The sequence below is a fragment of the Megalobrama amblycephala genome, linkage group LG18, assembly GCF_018812025.1.
Source record: "Megalobrama amblycephala isolate DHTTF-2021 linkage group LG18, ASM1881202v1, whole genome shotgun sequence".
Lineage (NCBI taxonomy): Eukaryota > Metazoa > Chordata > Actinopteri > Cypriniformes > Xenocyprididae > Megalobrama > Megalobrama amblycephala.
In genome coordinates, this window is record NC_063061.1 from 21,043,863 (window position 1) to 21,049,754 (window position 5,892).

Sequence of the window (5,892 nt, forward strand, 5' to 3'; positions counted from 1 at the left end):
AGGAAAGGTCTTACAGTACATCCAGATATCTGATTTGTTCTATCTTTAAACTCATAATTTTCACATTATTACTTTGAAGAACCTCAAATATTTTTGATTTTTTTTTGAGTTTTGATTTGTTTAAAGCTGCAGTCCATAACTTTTTTTGGTTAAAATGATCCGAAATCAATTTTTGAGCAAGTACATAACTAGCCAGTGTTTAAAACTATCTCCTTACCTTAACCGGATTCACAACGGTAAGCTCGTAATAATGTGTTCTAATCCGAGTGGTACTGGTAGGTTCTTGTGGGAAATTCGAGAATGCCGCTGTTGATCTTTGTCACATTTACATAAAGAGTCCCAGCTATTAGGCTATATTGTATGTGAGGATGCTGCAGGTGGCGGATATTTTTTTCTCACAGCAGCTGGAATAATTAAACATCATTTTGATGGCAGATTGTATGGTATGACATATTAACGTTAGAGATTAGACTGTACAGAAATCGAAATATACAGGTAATGCTAATAAACACTAAATACACGTAGTTACGTACGGAAGAGGATTAGGGCCAAGCAATAATAAAAAAATAAAACCATCTCGAGATTAAAGTTGTTAAATTTCAAGAAAAAACTTGTTACATTTCGAGAAAAAAGTCTAAATAAAATGTTGAGAATAAACTCGTTAAATTACGAGGAAAAACGTGTTAAATTTCGAGAAAAAAGTCGAGCTAAAATGTTGAGAATAAAATCATTAAATTATGAGAAAAAAGTCGTTAACTTACGAGAACAAACTCGTTAAATTATGAGAAGAATGTCGTTAAATTTGTTAAATTACGAGAAAAAAACTCATTTTATCTTGACTTTTTTCTCGAAATTTAACGATTTTTTTTCTCGTAATTTAACGAGTTTATTCTCAACATTTTATTTAGACTTTTTTCTCAAAATTTAACGAGTTTTTTCTCAACATTTTATCTTGACTTTTTTCTCGAAATTTAACGAGTTTTTTCTCGAAATTTAACGAGTTTATGCTCAACATTTTATTTCCACTTTTTTCTGAAAATTTAACAACTTTAATCTCGAGATGGTTTTATTTTTTTATTATTGCTTGGCCCTAATCCTCTTCCATAGTTACGCAATGCTGATGTTGTTAACATTAACAATTTGAGAACAAAGTATAACAACAATAATAATTTGCACGGTTTGATGTGATATGAGCTAAGCAACCATTAGATTAATCACCGTTGGTAGTGCAATTTATTTTGTAATTCTTTTTCCTCAGTTGGTCAGAACAAAAGTGGCAGACATGTTACTTGTTCAGATAACATTTTCTGGTGAAAATTCTTATTTTGGTCATACTTCCAAGATGTAGAATCTGTGATTCTGAAGTACAGTATCACCGATGTGGTAACTGACAGCAAACATTAGATTCATCCACTCTGAAGAGCCACGCCTCTGCACAACCCACGTAAAGTGACAATTCTGCAAATAACTGCAATTGCAGGTTTCAAACAGAGATGGCGACAAAGAGGCAAAACTTACAGATTGCAGCTTTAACATTTTGGTATTACATTATTCTCTTGATTCCATTTGTAATAATAAAAAATAGTAATAATAAATATGTACGTCTATACTATATGTCTCTGTACATATAGTAATGTAGTCCTGATTAATTGAATCTTTATTGTCTAAACAACATCGGACTGTTCATTTGACTGACTCGAACAGCATTCTTCATCTCTCGTGTGCTTTCTTTGTTCACTTTTTTTGTAGTATACCAACTCCACAGCTTAATACATATGACCACTAAAAAAGTTTTGTTTTGTTTTTCCTCAAACTTTTGGCAGTTTTTCATTTTGTTTTGATATAAATCACTATCACAGCTGACTAGGATTGGGAAAATGCTGAAACTATATATCCTGTTTTAGAACTCCTGCCAAATGAGTCAGACCCTTCTTTGTCTCCATCACTGCAACAAAGAGCCTTGTTTAATTTTGCTCCACGCATTTGGATCCAAACCAAGAAAAATCTTGCTATACGAAGCAGTTTTTGAAAGAGTGGGCTGATGATGGTTTTCAATATCTGCCCTTGGAGGGACATGCAAGCTTCTTTGATAAAAAACAAAAACAAAAAAACTATTACAGATTTAAAGCCCGTTTTTACTTCTAAACTTCACTGGAACTAATCACAAAAGGTTTAATTTAGATTTGATTTGACCGTTGAGTATTTCAAGCAATTTCAGAGATAAGCTTAGATGTTACTTTTATTCAGGAGATATTTTTTCCCTTTGATCTCCTGCTGCATTTATATTTTCTCTCAGCGGTCTATAAATCGATAAGAGGCATTCATCTATTTTTTAAGATGTAGCTTCTGCACAATTTCAAATTCAATTTTACATGAAGCATAAACCCTCCAATCCTTATAAAACATCTTAGCACCATCCTGTGGATAAACAGAGTGTGTTACACACTTTATTTCGTCTAGAACTCACCTGAACCTAACTTCCTTTGTGAGGATTTCACCTACACTCTCAAAAATAAAGGTTAACTGGCATTTGTGGTTCCATGAAACCTTTACATTGCACAAAAGGTTCTTTTCAGTGGAAGAACGTTCTTTAGATTCTTTCACTGAATGTTTCTTTGGGGTACCCAAAATCATGGCATCTCTGTGAAAACCTGTATTTTTAAGAGTGCAGCCAATTTCCTCAAACTAAACGCCAATGTTTGTTAACCCTTTGACGCCACCAGAGGAACCAACCACAACAAAGCCATTGAGCCACACGTATAATCAATTATATCTTCAGCTGTTGGAAACAAAGGCAGACTATCCAGACTTCCTTTAAAATCCATCAATCCCCCTCACTTTAGTGGAGAGAACCACATTGAGGCTGACTCATCTCAAATAACAGGGTCACTTGTAAACCCCCATTAGATGGGGGCAGGGGGCGAAAACACGTTTTATTTCTCTCGGTTTTCTGCCAGGTACCCCAGGTGCGCAAAGCCAGAGAGATCAGAAAAAGCAAAAGCACAGATAGTGAATTCACTTCTGTTTGCACTGTCAGCTCAGTGTGAACGCAATATACCATGTCAATAGACACTACCACATCTACTATAGGTGCGTCTACCTTAACAGCACCTAATATTTACTTCAAACTCACTCACACTTTGCTGCGACGGCCCTGCGGTGAGCTTAACTGTGTATATACCAAGAGCTGTAAAATTAAGCGCCTCCTTGCTGTAAAATCTCTGCTACTGAGCATTCAAAGCACATTTACAGCAGGGGGTATCAAAGTAAGCAAACAGGAAAATCTCTAGAGATGCTTTTCAAATTAGTTTTTCTTCTTTCTTTTTCTTTTTACACCATTATTTGATGTTTTGGCCATAAACGTATGTCTACTCTCTCTCTCTCATCTACACACCTGCAAAAATCTAAGTCAGCATCTGCAAGGGGTCATTATAGGGAGGAGAACTTTAGGCTTCCCATCATTGCATTAAGCTGTGACTGAATCACATAATCACAGCCACACAGCCACATTGATCCATTTAAGAGAGCGACTGTCTAATTATTCAAATCACGGCATCGTACACACCGGCTCGTAAACATTTAAACATATCAAGGACATTTTCAATATCAACCACTACCTCGTAATGTAACACGAGCCTTTAATGTTTAGAAGTAAATGGAATACAAATGTGTCTTTTGACATACAACACTTGAACTCCCTTTTACGAGATGTCTGGTAACACTTATTTTTTCACCCTTCCTTGATTTATAGGCCTTTTTTTTATTCCTCTAAAAATAGTTGGGGGAGTCAATTGTGAACGACAGCTTTGGGTTCCTCCCAGGGGACGAAATACATGTATTTAATGGTAAAAGCAGATTTAAAGAGGCCTGATGGGAGATTTGCTACGTGATGTAAATGGTTAATGAATCATCAAGCATATGATCTGATCGTACCTTCTCCAGCTGGTCCTCTTCCTCAAGTGATTATGTCTGTACAGGACCTGAAATGACACAAAAGCAAATATTAAACATATGGAAAGAGAATATGCAGTTACACTAGCGTTCAAAAGTTTAGGGTCAGTAAGATTTTTTTTCAGCAAGGATGGATTCAATTGCTAAAAAGTGCTAAAAAGATTTTTACATTGTTACAAAAAAAATCTATTTCAAATAAATGCTGTTAAGAGTTATACTAAAGAATCTTTCCACAAAAAAAAATAACCAGCACAACTGTTTTCAACATTGATAATAATAAGAAATGTTTCTTGAGCACCAAATCAACATATTAGAATGATTTCTGAAGAATCATGTGACACTGAAGACTAGAGTAATGATGCTGAAAATTCAGCTTTGCCATCACAGGAATAAATCACATTTTAAACGATATTAAAATAGAAAACAGATATCTGACGTGCTGTAATAATAGATCAATGTGTTTTATAACACATATATAAATGTTCAGTAGCTTCAAGATATGCACTTATACAGAAATATATAAACTAAAATAAATATAGGGGAGACTGAGGCTAGTTGTCACATTTTCACTCTTTACTATATATACGTACACTGTATATATAGTAACATTATGATAGCAACCTGAATCGTAACAAATCACTGTTCGCCAGAGGAGAACTGGCCCCTCGACTAAGCCTGGTTTCTCCCAAGTTTTTTTTTTTCTCCATTTTATAAACTATTTGCCACTTGTTTGCCACCTGATGTCACCTGCTGGAGTTTGGGTTCCTTGCCGCTGTCTGTCGCCTTTGGCTTGCTTAGTTGGGGACACTTGACATTTGACTTGACATTTGATATTCAACAGTGCTTTGAACTGCCTGCATTGACACTATTCTTTAAGAGCCAAAATTATATACCAGTTATCAATGTAAAGCTGCTTTGACACAATCTGCATTGTAAAAAGCGCTATATAAATAAAGGTAACTTGACTTGACATGAGTGACATTGTGACAACTAGCCCCAGTCTCCCCTATTCTGTAAATCTGAGATAAAGTGCATGAATTATCTCTGCTTAGTCATTGTGCACTAAATTTAGATTCCTCAGGTGAAATTCTTCCCTATAGAGAGCTTTTTAAAGTAATTATCCTTCAGACAAGGCTCAAAGCATAAATATAGTCTGGCTTAGTAACTTGTAGTTTCCCTGCTTAATTAGTATTTTATCAACACACACACACACACACACAATAAATAAAAAAAAAACACCCACAGCATTGTGCAATTTGATTACAGAGGGGAATGAACGTGTGGTTGCGGTTATAGGTGAGTTAAATTGGTTTTACGGTCTGAGACAAGTTCTTTGTTTCAGTGCCAAATGTTTAAAGCATTTCTATATTTTAAGAGTGCAACTCTTTAAGATTCAGTGGGTTGTAAGAGGTGGGTATCACTAATGATGCTTGGGAAGAGAAAGTTAACAGTGGAAAAAGATCATACAGCCAAAACTACCTGAAGCCTCCCTTTTCTTCATCTGTGCCCCATGGGACTTTTCAATAATAAGGAATCCTGTGAAGAAATTACAATGCTGGAACCCTCACATCCCACCAGGATCATGAACCTTTGGGGTAAGAATGGCATTCAGAAGCCGCTAATGAACCTCTAATCAACAAAAGACTCACTTCTATTTTTGCTGTATTGGTATTGGTGTTGTGCATGTCAGTATAATAATCTACGCTTATCACAAAAGATGTTTGCTTTACATTTACGCATTCAACTTACAGAGCCTTTAAGGAAAATTTTTAATCAGTATGTGTTTGCCATGCTCTACAAGTTGAACTACAGCGGTCCATACCAGCATGCAGCTGTTAATTACGTGTTTATTTGTGAAATTCTATGTTGATTAAGAACAATAAAGCTAAGGTTTCGTTCATGAAGACCAAGAGGTTCAAAACAAGCTCCTTTTGTGTTGAT